Source organism: Saccostrea cucullata, unplaced genomic scaffold (genome assembly GCF_032062105.1).
Source record: "Saccostrea cucullata isolate Sc308-1 unplaced genomic scaffold, CSIRO_AGI_Scuc_v1 ctg947, whole genome shotgun sequence".
In the NCBI taxonomy this organism is placed as follows: Eukaryota; Metazoa; Mollusca; class Bivalvia; order Ostreida; family Ostreidae; genus Saccostrea; species Saccostrea cuccullata.
In genome coordinates, this window is record NW_026922127.1 from 94,805 (window position 1) to 113,167 (window position 18,363).

General features: G+C 31.6%; 1 long non-coding RNA gene across 1 annotated transcript in view; it reads left to right on the forward strand.

The window, feature by feature from the left end:
• LOC134261236 (uncharacterized) overlaps positions 1-4,782 on the forward strand; it is a 50,378-nt gene extending 45,596 nt beyond the window's left edge. Inside the window, exons 3-4 of the long non-coding RNA XR_009990772.1 lie at positions 4,326-4,397; positions 4,602-4,782. This is a non-coding gene — a long non-coding RNA (uncharacterized LOC134261236). The remainder of the gene's footprint in view (positions 1-4,325; positions 4,398-4,601) is intronic.
• Positions 4,783-18,363: the final 13,581 nt, after the last annotated feature.

The window sequence follows — 18,363 nt, forward strand, 5'->3', positions numbered from 1 at the left end:
AGTCTTGAAAATTTGAGAAAAGAAAAATTGCAGGGGCATATCATAAGATCACGAGCTCGATGGATTGAAGAAGGGGAAAAACCGACAAAGTATTTTTGTAATTTAGAAGCCAGGAATTTTTTAAATAAAACTATTAAAAAGGTAGAAGTAGAGAGTGAGGGTACAATATATAATCAGGCAGAGATCTTAAATCATGTGAAATTATTCTATAAGCATTTATATATAAGTTCAGATTCTGAGCTCTTAGATATTAATTTAGAAGAAATTATTCAAGGACAAGATGTCCCAAAGTTAGATAAGCATGCATCTGAGAAACTTGAGTGTGATATTAATGAAAAGGAAGTAGCAGAAGTGCTTAAAAATATGAAAAATAACAAATCTCCAGGTAGTGATGGTTACACGGTTGAATTTTTTAAATTCTTTTGGAATGATTTAAAGGCTTATTTACTTAAGGCAATTAAATGTATTTTTATCAATAACGAGCTCCCAATATCACAAAGATTAGGTATAATTTCATGTATTCCAAAAGGTGATAAACCTAGACAGTTTCTAAAAAATTGGCGCCCAATAACACTTCTAAATGTTTTATATAAAATAATATCAGGATGTCTCGCACAAAGAATTAAAACAACATTAGATTATTTAATATCAGATACTCAATCAGGATTTATGAAAGGGAGGTATATAGGTGAAAATACAAGATTCATGTATGACTTAATCCACTACACAGATTCCAAAAGCATCCCAGGTCTATTAGTTTTGATTGACTTCGAAAAAGCCTTTGATTCAATTTCATGGACATTTACATACAAAGTTTTGAAGTATTTTGGTTTTGGTTCAAAGATTATAAATTGGGTCAAGATTCTAAATTTTAATTTTAAAGCTTCTATTTTACAAAGTGGATTTTTATCTGATCAGTTTGATATACAAAGAGGTTGCAGACAAGGTGACCCTGTTTCTCCATATTTATTTATTCTATGTGCAGAAATTCTGGCAATTCTAATTAAACAGAATAAGGACATTAAAGGTATTGTGGTAGATAATAAAGAACATAAATTATCTCAGTATGCTGATGACACTTTTCTTGCTTTAGATGGTTCACAAAAATCCCTTTTTGCTGCTCTTGATACCATTGATTTTTATTCAAAACTTTCAGGATTGAAAATTAACATATCAAAAACTAAAATAGTGTGGATTGGATCAAAAAAGTATTCAAAAGAAGTTTTCCATCACACAAGGTGGAAACTAGAATGGGGAACTACAACTTTCAACTTACTAGGAATTCAGTTCTCAGTTCATCTTAAAGAAACTGTTGATATTAATTATGACTTACAACTACCTAAAATAAGAGCTTTGATTAAACAATGGAAGCGAAGAATCCTAACTCCAATTGGTCGCATAACTGTTGTTAAGACGCTTATCCTACCTAAGCTTAATCATTTATTTATTTCTTTGCCATCTCCTAGAAAACAGCTTTTAGTTGATTTGCAAAAAGATATTTTTGAATTTATATGGAAATCCAAATCGGATAAGATAAAGCGATCCCTTGTCACACAAGACCATCTTTCTGGAGGTTTAAAAATGGTCAACTTAGACAATTTTATAATTGCTTTAAAATCTTCTTGGATGAAAAGGTTAACTCAAAAACAAAAACCATGGATGGATTTCTTTTTTGCATTAAATGGAAAAGGTGTTATTGAGAAGTTATTTCATTTTGGGGATCTGTTTATTTCAGAGCATTTACTTCCTAAAAACAATTTTTTCTGGCAAGATGTATTAAAATCATGGCTGGAAGTTATGAAGTGTTTAAATAATTGTAAACATGTAAAAAGTAATTTTTTAAATATCCCGGTGTGGTACAATTCTAATATCTTGGTTGGCAAACGGTCTGTTTTTATCAAAAATTGGTACGAGAAGGGTATCAGAGTAATAGGAGATTTTTTAGATAGCGAAGGAAAATTTTTATGCTTTGATTCTTTACAAAAAAGATTTTGCCTCTCACAAACGGATACAAATAAGCAGATTATGCAATATAATAGTGTTCTTACTGCAGTATCAAAATATTTGAAATGTATGTCTATTGACAACCACTTATTCACAAAATCTTACAATACACTTATGCCCTTTTATTATGAATTGTTGTTACAGTCAGAAAAATGCACTAAGCCAATTTACTCCATATTAAACACAAATAATGTTAAACCTACATCTATATCAAAATGGATTTCCATTTTGAGTATCTATGGGCAGTGTAATTTTGAAATACATGATGTTTTTAAAGTTTGTTTTAAAGTAACAAGTGATACAGCTGTTCAATGGCTGCAGTTTAGAATACTGCATAGGATTCTTCCTGTAGGTTATTATCTTAAAAAGATTAATATCAAAACTACTGATTTGTGTACCTTTTGTAAGAATGAAAGTGAAACAATCCAACATGTATTTTTATTTTGTAATAATATTTTGGCATTGTGGAGTAGTCTTAGCCAACATATATATAGAGCTACTTCAAAAAGGGTCGGATTTAACATTAATAATGTTATATTAGGAGAGATTCCTTTGTCAAAAAATAATAGAGCTGTGAATTTTATTATATTATACACTAAACAATATATCTTTACTTGTTTGATGCAGAAGAAAATGCCAAATCTCAATGCACTCTTATGTCATCTAAGAATCAAATATAATGTCGAAAAATTTGTTTCAATCCAAAAGAATAAAATTGTGTATTTTAATTCTATATGGTCTACATGGAAACCTGTTTTTGAGGAGTGACAGTTCAGATGGCATTCACTATTGTTATTGTCTTTTATCCGCATATTGATAAAAGAATATATGTATAATTCAGATAATTTATGCACAATGTTATAAGGCGTTGGAGGAAATAGTGACGAATTGAATTTTCATTTATTATCTTTTTTTATCTCTCTTTTTTAATATTATCTATAGATGGATAGTGGATAGTGTGAAATGGTGAGTGTGTTTGTGTGTAAGGCATAAATGTAAATATGTTCTTCTATCTCTTTGTTTATTATGAGAAAAAATATAAATGAAAAAAAAAACAAAAAAACTTTGATCAAACATTTCTATTGCCTTTCAATTCTTAAAGGTAAGACACTTATATAGAGTTTCCCAAGCATAATCAATTATAACCTAGACCCTTGCTGGATTTATAGACATGAAGGAACAAAGAAAAATAATTTTTTCTCAAACTTCCTGTAACGTTTAATTGGTAGTTGTAATAAAAAATACATTGTATTTTCTACTATACATATATTTTTAAATTCAAAAATTTATTTTCAAAAGAGCCACGGCTCTAGACTAGAATTATGTTTGTAAACAATCAAACATAATATCGTATCAAAATTATTTTATTGATATGAATAAATAGTTTTAAATTCACATTTTTAAGGAACTCGTAATTTAAAAAGTGTTATACTATCCTGAAGTTTCTTTTTTTTTTGTTATTTGCTAATTCGATCAAGAAAACTCGGACTATCTCAGGACAGCACTTGTGGAAGAGAGCTCTGTAATTTCTCATTTATTTACCTGTTTGGAATTCCTTATCATTCTCGCTAGAATGCCTTCCACAATATTTCGAATTATAAGATGTCGATATGTTTTGAGTAGGATCCAGTCTTGCTTATTTTTACCTTAAAAATTATTTTACTTAGAATCAGGACTTTTCCAGGGCATTCATTTAAGCATTTTTTCTGCTTTTAAAAAATTATTATTATTGCCTTTTCCCTAGTAAAACACACAAACTGTTTCCATTGATATACTTAATACATGTAAGTATATGTTAATGAACATAAGAAAGCTACACTTACAAGACCTACATACTAAAACTCAGTGTTATTTTACGTTGACATAAGAAGACATTTATAAAAATACCAACGGCTTCATGTAAGATATACGAAACACGGACAGGGATTCTCATGACTCAATTCCAAGGCAGTTCCTTGTAAACTTAATTCACACAAAACCTTGTACATTAACGCTAGTTTTTGTGCAAAAATGGAGCAGTTATAAGCACTAAACTTCATGATTGCCAAATCTTTAACGACATTGCAATATTTATCATTATCTTCTAAATGTACTTTTGTCAGCAATATATTACCAAATTGTACACAAAGAGTGTATAATTTCACGTAATGTTTTTGGAAATTTTTTTTAATTTGTATTATTAACTTTTTTTAATTCAATGCATAAAACAATGAATATGCAAGTTGTTTTTTAAATTATCATTTACTTAACATAAAATATCAAATTGAATGCACGAATATTATAGATTTGTTGTCAATTAATAAAATGCATTTTTATTGTAGGTACATTCAATACAATAACATTACCGTATTGGACAAAGATATTTTCCTGGGACTTTCAAAATTAGAGACTCTGTAAGGATGGTGTATATATATAATTTTTCAATATTTCCAGTCTTGATAACATCGAAAAGCCTAATTAACATTGTTTTTGTATTTTCTGTTTCTACAAATTAATTCAATTGCTTTATGTTTGTATCAGTTGATATGCTTATCAAATGATTGTGATATTTTGATACCAAATTTAAGCACGCACATTAAACTTTTAACTTATTATAGGGCAGTAGCAAACAATCCTCTGCACTGTGACTGCATCTTGGCCGATTTTGTCAAGTTTGCCCAATCAAAAAACTTGACGTTAGGATTTTGGTCTGAACCGACATGTTCAACTCCCAGTAATCTGACAGGAGTTTTTTTTAAAGATCTATCCTCGGAGGACATGAATTGTGAAGTCACTACATCAACAACACCAATAACGGAAACAACAAGTAAAATGATCATTTTCTTACTTTAAAAATCTCTCACTGCTTTCTGCGTTTCCTCATAGACAATATATCTTTATAAGTACTTAGTAACTTAATATGTTTACTTGCAATATTCTACCTTCGTGTAAATTGGTAAAATCCGATTCATCAAGAAACATTTCCTTAAAAATCAATTTTACCCGCTGAATAATGAAGCTCCGCCCTCCAGCGCAGCAAAAGTCGGCATTGCTTGATTTCAGATGATAAATTCCAAAATAAATGTTGACTGCGCGGAATTTATGCGCTCAAGGTTCTCTGTAATATGTATTTGTATAGAACTTTCTGTATAATATGATAAAAATTATTGTCACTCGAAAACCATCGTCAACAATTGCTGCGTTTCGGTTGACAATCGTTTTTGGGAGAAAAGTTTTCAATGTTACTCTCATCTACATTCAATATTTATATATAATATCATTAATCTTTATTTTATGAATTCTTTCCCATAAACTATGAGCTATATTTAACTTCATATTCGTCCTACAAGGTAATCATAATGTTCATGTTACCAAACATGGTAATGAATGCAATTTTCTATGAAAATCTAAAAAGGGATCTTGTTTAATCACTTTTATCAAATTTTGCACGTCAGAATTGCTTCATTGATACTTAGTATTCTTTGCGGACTAGAAAAGGGATTCTATGGCTTACAAGATAGAAATGAACTTAGATTGAATTTGAGGAAGAGGGGGTTGACTGAAAACCAATAAAAAAAATCTACGTGGGGATAAATACTTACTTAAACGAGTATTGTAGCGTGTCTGCATACAATTTCTTAAAGCTGAATGAGAAAAAAAAATGCTCGTTTGCTGAGAGCATAATCTTAATTGAAAACATTGATTATCAATATTATATTGTTTGTTGAGAAATGAATCTGAAAAGGTATCGCAGACTGTATTTTTATTTTCAAACCAAGCGTGCTTTTTTAATAGTAGATTCGATGTCTTCAGTTTAATGAAGGGACGTGTTACTAGCCATATAACACATTTAACATACTCGTACAAAACACTTTCTTCCCGATAAATCATTGTGTATTTGTAAATTTTTAATAAAAATAATGTCTGTGAAGAAATATAAAACCAAATATCATTGAAATATGACCCAAATAAATTCTCTTTAAAAACACTTCTATATAAGTTATATGCTTATTTTGCAAGTGAAATCCAAGAAAACACTAACAGAAAAAAATAAATTTATTCATAAAATAGATGATCACAGTTACAAATGATTGAGCGTTTTTTTTTCTTTTTATGATCAATTATTTTCTTATTTACATTTTATAATAATTTTTCTTGAATTTATAATTAAGGTCTTCCGTCATCACGGAAGACCTTATAGTGATTCTATTGTTTCTTCTTATTATTATTATTATTTTTCCGTACACTAAATTTTGTGCACGCGATTTCTCGAAGACTACTGGGTGGATTTTCATGAAATTTACAGAAATTATTTGTTGTTATCTGAAGTTATTTTTTCCGAGAGATTTTTTGAAAATTCTCTTCTGGTGCCAAGTTACGGGACATTTTCTGAATTTAAAATGACATTTTGTCTACGGTTAATCTCAAGAACGGTAGAAGATATCAACATGAAACTTTTAGGGATTATAGATCGTGATATTCACTATCCAGGACGCGACCTTTCGTTCGTCGTCAATACTTCCTGTCGTTAGGAGATGCGAAATTAAAAAAGTGCATTTTCTAACTTTTTTGTTCTTCAATATTTTTCATTTATTTTTGGAATGTTAATAGTGACCTTTCCATTGATGCTTACTATATAAGTTGTTTTAGTATTGGTTAATTTGAACTCTAGATATTAATATTTGAAAATCTGAAGCGGGCCCAAGATGGCGGCTGTCTCTGTCTACTACACCATTTCGCGAGTAGGGGTTTATGGAGGCAGCTGAGCGTTTGATTGAACCATTCTGACATAAGGATACATGAAATGTGAAAAATTACCTGGACTTTCACGTAGTAGTACGTTGCAATTGAGTGTCAATCTTGAAACTTAATTTCCGTTTCACTGCTTTAGTGTAACTGGGCTAGATACGATATGTAATGTGTACAATGTGTTAAATATACTTTCTTAACGTCGAAATAAAATAAAGGCCATAAGAACGTTTTATTTATTTAATTTCATTGAAGCTATCACACCTATTTAATAGATCAGTCCAAAGAAAAGGCGCGAATATTTATTCTTGGCGTTTAGCGCGAAATTATGAATAGTGGTCCGCCTTTTATAATTCTTAGACAAATGTACTGTTGCAAAAGTATACAAAAGTATATTTAGAGCAGTGCTCCAAATTATAGCATAATGGTATGCGCGTTAGGGATAAAAGAGAAAAAAAGTGCATTCACGTTGGCGACCTGTGTTCAATCCTCCTTTTGACCAAAATTTTGAATCACTTTTCAGCTTTATTTTACGAGGTTTTTTTTCCTGAATCGGACGGAAGACCTCTCGTTGCTCGCAACGAGATCGTATCTAGTTATATTTATTTTGGTGAAATTGAAAAAAAGGTAAAAGTATAAAAATAAAACTATATTTATCCGGCAGTATGATATATAACGCCAGTCGAATCTATCACATACGGTAGTCGAGCTACCCCGATCTGATTAGAAACAAACTGATTCCTGTCCATATATTAGCCAGGGAGATATGGTTGGCTGCCATTTGAAATATAGTTATACACAACATTCAATATGGTGGTGACTGTCTGTTTTTCACATTTTACGGTAATATAAAATAAAACAATAGTTAGTGTATGACTGACCTTTATAATGCTTTGGAACCTCGTGTGCTGTATTAAAATGCACAGAATCCTGTATTCAAAACTAAAAACAAGTTTGGCTTTCCAGAAAGCCTTTAATGTCATCTCTTTGGCTTCTTAATGTCAAAGAATAAACAGTGAAGTGTAAATTTTCTCAGTTATAACAGATTTTTCTATTACTTTAAGGAAGGGGGTAGGTGGTTTACAGTTTTAGGTATAGGAAAAAAGTAAGGATCCAACTCAAAAATCCTCTGTTGCAGATAGAAAGGAAATATTTTAACAACTTGATTTATTTATTTATTTACATGACTATGCTCCAGCAAACAGTATACATGTAGATAAGGGAGGGCTTTCGATGAACAATTACGACAGTACAAGGCTGCTAAAAGAACCAGGACACAAATTAACTAAAATAATGTTTTTAAAAAACCTTTTTTATCTGGAAATTATCAGAACCACAAAGCTTTGGACACGTTGTTTTATGGACATATATATATATCGCACTTTCACAAAGTAATTCTTTTTGTTGTGTCATTGTTTATTGATCCTTCAAGTTCAGTGCGTATATACGAGTAAACATGTATATATTTTCTATATTTTATAAACAGGAAAACTCCTTAAAAATGCTAGAAAATACCCATTATGCCTCTTTGTGATCTTAATCTTTCAATAGCTGTAGTTTCTTATATAAAAAATTCACAATCAATTCATATCAGTAAATGCAATTAATTAATAAATATGAATGTTTTAAATTTGATGTTTTTCTGTGAACTATTGGATCCACGCGTCGGCCGCAAATGATCTTTACACACGCGCTGACCTAGTTAGAAGATTCTATCGAGTTCTGCATGACCATCATTTACGTGAAGACTATACATGCAGTACACATGTATATTTTTGAAGAGCCCCCGCCACCCAGGCGATCTCGATGATTTCTGTGTAGCTTGTATTTTTTCTCAATTGATTAAGGCCGATTGCTCATTGTTTACGCCTCGATCTATATTTAGAAATCCGCATCATCATCAAACTGACCAGTCGATGATCCTAGAATGACCTCGCGCTTTTTGTATGGAGCGTAGTGGAGTCAGCCGAGGATTGCCGATTGATAAATGTGCAGCTTACACTGAAGACTTCACATCCGGAAATCAAACTTAATGTGTCATCTCTCGTGAGAGATGACAATAATCTGCAGATTATGCCCGATCAAAATAAACAATTTTACGGTGTTTTGCATCATTGATCAATATTAGAGCATGCATATGATTAGTGAAATGCTGGAAAGGAAATTACGAAAATGTCATTAATTTCCTTTGTACAAGGTAAGAATAAAAAAAAATATTAAAATGTAAATCAAGAAAACCATTTCATGGCGAGAGAGAGAGAGAGAGAGGGGGGAGTTTAAAAATCAATAAATTACATAAAACGTTTATTGACAACTGTTGGTTTCTTTTTCACAAAATCTTATGGATCAAGATTAAACAAGAAAAATACCGTATAAATGGAATAAAATCCCTTCGTATCTTAATATTTTTCCCTAATTAATCGTATATATATAAAAGCAATATGCAACTACGTTTCTTTTTTTTTAAATTTCTGCGATTCAACTTTAGGGAAGTTATTCATTTGTACAATACTCAATTCAAAAAAGTATCTAATTGTGAAAAATATTTGATTAATTTATATAGAAGAAATTATCACCTCGTTTTCAATAATGTTCAGCATAATTTGGGAATCATATTTTACGATATTGTGATTTAAAATAAATTGTCACAAATGAAGGTTCCAAAACAGGAAAGATTTTTTTAAATATACATATTCAGTTATATTTACTTGTACATATGTACTTCAAGACCGAGTAATTTATAGAAAATGAACATGATGAATTTAAAGTGTTTCTTATGATTCATATATTTCAGAAACAGTTTTTGAATCTATTGAAGGTAAATGCTTGCAAAGTCTCATTGGTAAAAGCATTTGTAAAAACGTTGAAAAATACTCCATCCTTCACAACTTTACTTGTTCGGCACATTGTTTTCTGTTTTTCCTCCCTACTTTTTGTTTGTTTTAAAGGCATGTTTTAATTTTAAAATGTGCAAGATAACGATTTTTAATTCAGATATTTGTTTATGTTTTATAAATTTGTCATTTTCCATTTTTTTCCTACAGAGTTCAAAGAAAATATATTTATTTACATGTATTACTCTGATACGAACTGTTTTTTTAGAAGACTTGAAAATAAATGAATAAAAAAAATTTAAGTAATAATTCATGTCAAGTTTTTTTTCTTAACTTTCATTTGACCTTGACTTGACTTTTTATAGTAGTGTTTCGCTCAGTTAAACGATTCCGTTCAAGATAATTTTATAAAACTCTTTATGCTGATATGCACCTGGATGAGAATTATTCATCTGCACCAGCATTTTATGACCTTGTCCGTTCCATTTATTTTGACCTCATTTTTCATGTGCAAAATTTCTTATTTATAGGATAATTAAACAAGGTCTTGTGAAATTATAAACATGTATAGATATGTCTATCGACCTGGAGCAGCATCGGTACGTCTTTTTAACGTCATGTCAGTCGGAGATGTACAACTGCATGTATCGGTGAGTTTTTGCTCTTATTTATTATTGTATATAACATTTCAGAAATCAAATGTCTCTTTTCTTAAAAAAAGTTTTTAAAAAAATATATGAACTGTCATATACACGTTGAATTAGCATCTTGCATTACCGATTAATGCAACGCAGGTCAACGTTATTTATAATTTGTAATAATTCAGGGTTGAATATTTCGCAAGCTAAGAATCAAATCAATGAAAAAATAAAACCTTAAGGCATGTTTTTCTTCATTGTTATCGTTTTAGAAGGTCGTTTAATTTAGGAAAAGTTCTCCATAGCTCTACAAAAAATTTCAGGTTTCCTCGCTGCACCACCTTGACGTCAAAATCCATTTTGTCGTCGTTCTCAGATATCTATGCTTAAATTTATTCATGCTTTCCGCATTTCTCATCAAAATTCTAACAAATGTGCACAAAATAAAGTAAAAAAAAATATGTGCATGAATTGAACTATTGCGTTCTTACTGTGGTACATCCGAGCGTTTTAATGTCAGTGTTACATTTTTTCCATTTCTGATTTTGTTACTGCGCCGGGTACCCCTACCATTGACACATTACTATAAATGTACCACTGTAAAGAAGAAATAGTTTTTTAAAAATATTTTTTGCCATAAATAATTCTTGGTATTTGTCAAACTTATGATATGCAAATTTTCACCGGAAAACATCCATTAAGAAAAGGAATATTACACATTGTCTCAATAATTTTCAATATTTTCAATAACAACCCTCGTACATGTACACGAGAGCTATTAAACTTTTTTCACTTTGACCTTTTTTCGACCTAGACCTCAGTATTCTTAGTTTCTAACTCCATACGCTGATACATACTATGTAACTGAATCACATTTTATGACCTTGGCCTTTCTTCTCCTTGACTTGGCTTTTTTCTAGTGCCACACCTCATTAACTGATACATTCAGAACTTCAAAATGTAAAGCTTACCTGAGCTAAAAGCTCAAGTAAGCTTTTCTGATCATATTTTATCCGGCGTCCATCTGTTTAAGGATATTTATGGCTGTAAAGAATTACGAATATAGCGAAGTAATTTAAATGCAGCATTGTTAAGGCTTGAAAAAGGAGGGGGGGGGGGCTAATTTATACGGGAAAAGTTTCCTGTGACGTCACACTAAAATATGATTTTTATGGATTTCTGATAATACCTGAACATGAAATAATTTGCACTTTTTAACTGTATTAGCATAATAAACAATAATTTAACTTATCAATGCATTGAAAAAGTTGCTAGTTTAATCCCATGTAGCTGGTTATAAACAATGCACTGATTGCGATGAACTTGTAAACATGACGTCATATTGGTCAAAATGACATATTTCATGTGCTGTGAGAGGCAGACTGAGGCATTTTTAACAATGAAAAATGTGTTCTATTATTAAACGGAATATTATCAACAGGTTTTAAATAGTAGATTAATACCAATGTATATCCCTTGTTTAGTGCGATTATTTATTAACTATCAAGAGAATGTATTTTATTCATTATGTCGTGTTTTTATTTACAGGCTACGTATATTCTACATCGAGATACCTCATAAAATCGTACTTTTGCAAGGGCATACACTGCAAGATCTGAACCATTTTTAAATAAAAGATAAAGATATTTTCCCAAACTTGAAAAGTGCTGCTGCTCTTTTTATATCGAGAGCGTGATGTTATAAAACAAAATATTTGGTATTAAAAAAACAAACATGTTTCGACATTCGACTATTTACTGGAAAATATAACTATTAAAAAACGAATTCTGTTCAAAGCAGCAGCACATTTCAGAAATTACAAAGTATGAAAAAGCAAATAATAGCTTAAATTTTTAATTTCAACTAGTGTATGCCCTTGCGATATTGAAATGTGTTAATGACCTACATTCAGTACACGAACTATGCATCCATCACGTGACTGTCCATCGATTGGACTAAACTTCATACAGTACAGAGTGGGTTATACTATACTATTTCCATAAGTATTAAAGTTCTGTGATAATGAAAGAGCTTGATTTAAATAAATTCAGTTTTTAAAAAAATCTCCCTTTTTGCAGATATTTTTCCCGCTGATTTCTCATAGTAGATCTTAATAGTGCTGCGAAGGTTCCAGCGACTTCGTTTTAACCGAGTTTTACTGTAATTCTTTATTTTTATTTACACTTATTCAGCTGTGAATAAAATACATGAGTTTGATATTTTGAAATGGATATGAAAACATTCAATACTTTTGTAGATGTACAGGCTGTACCATAAAGTGAAAACGAGAAATTGGCGTTAGTAGTAATCTACTATTAGCTCCTCTTCTATAGCTCAACCTATAGACGTTCATGTCAACGGGTGATTTGCCCCAGAGGAGACTGAAAATGAGCGGAATGAGTTTGAATTGAAACTGACTCTTCCCGTCGACCGACCGATACTGATGAAACTGTGGAGAGTGACCTTGAGGAATCCTGGTTTTTCTTTGTCTCTTATGATTTAAATCTCAAAAAATGGAAATTATAACTCTTTGATTACTGTTATTTTTTCCTTAACAGTGCTATCTCCTTCCAACAATGATTGAAGTGTGGAGAGACCAGCAAGCCTCTTTGGTACAAGGAGCATGGGTGTCGGGGCGGCAGTTACATGTACATTTAGGTGGAGATGGAAGTGCAGAAACACCTGGCCATTGTGCCAAGTTTGATAGCTATACACGCTAATGGACCTCGAAGAGAATGTGGTGGTTAATCTGCAACTCATACAGTTGATGCAATTATAGGTTACAAAATGATATGTTTTTTGTTTAATGATTATGTAAGGATTTGTACTTTTTATGCGTTGTAAAGTGATATTAGAACTGCAAATTATTTTCAAATTCATTTCAGAGTAACGAAATAGATGGTAGTTGCCATATGGAAAAAGAGGATTTAATCCGAAGAGTCCGTTACTTTGAGCAGAATGGGTTACAAAAAAATCAAAAAGTCTCTGATAGACATCGTCTGGTTGCGAAGTTGATGTGTGAACCCACCAGATAGACACATAGTATTGATGTGTGGCATGTAGCAACATATGTGAAAATAAAACGTTACTTTTACAATTTGTGCGAGAAACTACTGCACATAAATCATGATGACTGTAAAAGTATCACATAAGCATTGCTTAATGGTAACTTAACTGGTCGGAATAAACATTCAGTTTTAAAAGTTTTATATTAAATTTTAGGATTTAAGAAGAAGCTGTTAGCCCCAGCAAAAAAAAAAAAGGATTGCGAGTACCTAAGAGAGTGGATAAAAATCTGAAAAAACTTTTTTATTGGGTCCCCTCCTCAGCACCTGATGAAGACAATGAGCTCAAGTGGGAAAAGTGGACCAATATAACCAACCATGTCCAGAACATTCAGAAAGGTCATGGGCAACATTTTCAACTGTGTGAACATAGGGACCTTTGCACAACTGCTAGACGGAAGAAATTGTTGAGACCAGGTAGGATCCTTCTTTCAATCACGTAAGTTCAATTAATAAAGTCTTCAGATAAAAAAAATATATCATGTATGATATGGCTATCATTTACTGTAATGGAACAAAAGCAAATTTGGTGGTTGGGTATTACTTAGTGCATACTAGAGACTTTTTCATATTTAAATTTAAAAATTTTTTAAATCGAAACATTTTTGTGTCTTTCAGGAACCAGACTGATGGAGAAGTTAGAAATCATTGTAGAAGGCAGGCAGAAGAATAATGACATCCCTATACTCTCGTCATCATTTCAAAACTTCATGTGTAAAGGCATTCCATTCCGTCAAAAACCAGTTTGGACCAAAGATGTATTAATTCTCCTACTTTTGAAAGCAAAGTCGGTATTTTGTCTTGGTTATTGAACAATACATTTACCATTTATATTTCTTATGGTACTCAGTCACTATAAAGATATATTTAACATAAGGAAATAATATGATTTATTTACAAATAAATTATTAACAAAGTGTTCTTAATTATAGCTTTGCATTAGTGGCACTTCACTACAACGTGAATTCCAGTAAGGATCAGGCAGTTACAAAAGAGGGAAATCTTCAATACAGGAGTGTATTTCCAAAGTACAAAAAGGGGGACCAAACTGAGAAGGTCAGGACGCAGAGTATTTATGGTTACGCATCTTCGCTAGCCAAGGGTTTCTGATACGCTCCTCTCCTCATAAACCCTTGGCCTACGGTGTTCAAAGAAATCAAGATTTTTTTCCAGAGTTCTGATTGGATTTCAGTACACCCAGGTTGACCAATCAGCAATTGTTTTTTGTAAATGACGATATTTGCGTTCGGAATACATCTTCACTCTATAATCTCGGAAATGAAAAACGCAAGAAAACAACTATCCGTAAAATAACATTCAATTCTATGAATAGCCATGGTGTCATCCAATATCTTCTAAATATATGATTAAGAATCTATATTGAAGCTTCAGATTTGTTCTATAAATAATGAATAAACATAACTCAATTATTGCTTCTTAATTATTCTTGAAAAAAAAATTTGATTTAATTTTTTTTAACACGTGTCTTTATTTGTGGCGATGACGCAATTCGTGCGTACCTGATAGATTCGAGATCACGTGACGGAAAACAATCCCGTCTTTTGACTTCACCGTATGCCAAGGGTTTATGAGGAGAGGAGCGTATCAGAAACCCTTGGCTAGCGAAGATGATGGTTACGCAGCATTGTTAAGGCTTGAATAAGGGGGCGGGGCCTAATTTATACGGGAAAAGTTTACCGTGACGTCAAACAAAAATATGACTTTTATGTATTTCTCATTGTACATGAAAATGAAATGGTTTGCAACTTTTAACTGAATTCGCATAATAAACAACAATAAAACTTATCAATGCATTTAAAAAACCTACTAGTTAAATCCCACGCGGGTATGTTAAGGAAGCATATAAGTCATTTTTCGGAAAATTTAGACCTTTTAAAGAAAATTAAGTTTGATGAATTACCAAAATCGCTGATAAATGTAAACTGTTATTAACTATTGCATACAGATAAAAGAGTGTCTAACGCAAAGACGTGCACCACCACCACAGCATCACGTGACTTCTATTAATAGCGAAAATTTCCTTAATAAAATAGCTAACAGAACAACAATACTCGGGAGTTAAAAATTTTTTTGAGTAAATAATATTGTTGAAAAACATCTATTTTGCTGAGAAAGTGCTGCTAGAATCCCGAAGTTCTGTCAGTAAAATAATTATTCCACATATTCGCACGAAACCTTACCGTAGGTTTTGAATTTTATGCATATGAACCGAGATTTTTCGTAAAATCATGCTTAACTCGGGATTCTAGCAGCACTTTCCATGTTTGCTATAAGACAAACTTTCTATCTATACCAATTTTGTGTTTTGAAATATCCAGCTTATTGTTGTTTTGTTGCATTATTTTTGTCACGAACGACAGAGGAAAGGTACCGGGATACGTATATAGCTGACTGTCTTCGGAAGAAAATATAATCAATGAAAATAAATTAGTTTACCTGTTTATTTAACTGAACTCCATATGAATTTCACCTAATATTCACGATATTTCCTTTTAAACTCCATTTTACGTATCTTTGTTCATGTCATCTTAGCCAAATTCTCTTTACACGACATGATCGAATCCCAAGTTACTTGATGAACACATATGACGTCATCGGTGGTAGATTTTAATCAAGATGACAGATAAATCATAACAAAATAAAAACATTTTATTTTTGTGAATGTTTACACGTTTCTATTCATTTTCTGGAGTTAAATTACATCTCTAAATACCAATATTACGAAAACTTGTGTTCTAAAATTGACGTCATCTCGCCTTCTATGATGTCATAATATAGCACTGATTTAGTCAAGGTAGAATATTTTGTATGCTTCCTTATCACCCCTGCGCATGTAGCTGGTTATAGACAAAGCACTGATCGACATGAACTTGTAAACATGACGTCATCTTGGTAAAAATGACGTATTTCATGTGCTGTGAAAGGCAGATTGAGGTATTTTTTAACAATGAAAAATGCGCTTTATTATTAAACGAAATATTATTTACAGGTTTTAAATAGTTGATTAATACCAATGCATATCCTCTGTTTAGTGCGATTATTAATTAATTATCAAGAGAATGTGTTTAATTAATTATATCGTGTTTTTATGTACAGGTTACGTATATTTTTCATCGAGATGCCTCATAAAAGCGCACTTTTGCAAGGGCATACACTTCATAGATCTTAACCATTTTTTGAATATAGATAAAGAATATTTTTCCTTAACTTGAAAAGTGCTGCTGCTTTCTTTTAATCGAGGGCGTGATTTCATAAGTACACAAAATATTTGGTAAAAGTCAAACATATATCGACATTAGCTTATTTACCTGAAACTTTAACTATTGAAACGCGAAATATATTCAAAGCAGCAGCACTTTTCAGAAACTACAAAGTATGCAGATACAAATAATAACTTGAATTTTTAATTTCAACTAGGGTATGCCCTTGCGATATTGAAATTTGTTCATGACCTACATTCAGTACACAAACTATGCATTCATCACGTGACTGTCCATCGATGGGACCAAACTTCATACAGTACAGAGTTGGTTATGCTATGCTATTTCAATAAGTGTTTGTGTTCTGTGATAATAAAACAGCTAAATTAAAATAAATTCAGTTTTAAAAAGGTACCCCTTTTTTGCACGTCTATTTTCCGTTGATTTCTCATAGTAGGCCTTAACAGTGCTGCGTAATTTATTTTATACCTTCATTCTACTATCACAGATAAATATATATACAGATAAAAAGTAACATAAACAGATTTAACATATAGTCATTTAGATTTAATGGACTTATTTTTTTCAGAGTATGTCGATGTTATTACAAATGCTGCTAAGACAAGGGCCATCAATATGAAGATGCCACAGTGTGGGGACCCTGGAGTTGTGTTATCGACACTGTGTGACCAGTTATAATTAGTACCCACCACACCTCGAAAAAAGACGATGCTGGGTCAACTGCTGACACGGTTCCGGAGGTATTCACCATCTTCCGCTGGATATGATTGTGTCCCAAATTTTCTGGACTGCACAAGCAGGAAGTTGTATACGCACTTGTCTCCCATACCATCCCCAGCACCATCTAGCAAGGTGTCTGTACCCTATGACCCTATGTACATGTTGCACATCCGTTTGTAAAATATTACAAGATTAAAACGTTTTTGACGAAAAAATCAACTACTCCTTTCATTATATCTTTTATAATAATTATTTTATCTTAGTATGTTAGGTCATATGTGCGTTTAAGATACAATTATTGACTTTTACTGTTGTTCTTTTTGTAGTTTACAGCTGTAGGTTCACTTTTTAAATTTTTTGTTTTGATTACTTTTTAAATATTCTTCACACTGTTCATATCTTGTGAGTTTTATTCTTTATTGAATTTCAAGTTATTTCATATTGTTGGTGATGTCTGTTGTTATGATATTTTTAAAATTGTTTTTATTGTAACATTTGTTTTCTAATCTTATTCTTCGTTTGTTTTGTGTATGTTTTCTTTTTCAGTTAAGTCTCACTTTTTGATTTATCTTTGCTGTTTGGTTAAGGCTAAGTACTTGCCTTTAGGCTATAGGGTGAATTCACCATGCATCGGATACCCTTGTACTTCAACAAGTTCTAGCGATCTCGCTACCGACGGAAAATTATCAAAATGGAGTTTAACATTTAGTTTGAAATTAAAATATCAATTTGGGACACAATTGTATGCCCTTTATTGAGAAAATATCCCATAAATTCAAGTTTTTAGGAATAACTCAAAATTCACCATGGATCGGACATTGTTTACCATGCATTGGACAGACGGTGTTTTGACCGGAAAAATACCATACCTTTATTAAAGTGCTTTAAAATCCTTGATATGGATATATTTTTATATTTTATCTAAGAATTAACCCTCACCTAAAATTTAATTGACGACATCGTTGCACAAATGTAGAACGATTCTGGAGACCCCACTCTGCCTAAAAGATGCTATAAAATGCTTATAATGCGGTAATTCGCGCCTTTTGCTTATGGTTTATCATACTCTGGTTTGTAGAAATAAATTGAATCAAATTCCAGACGTCATAATCTATAACTTGTATTTTGACTG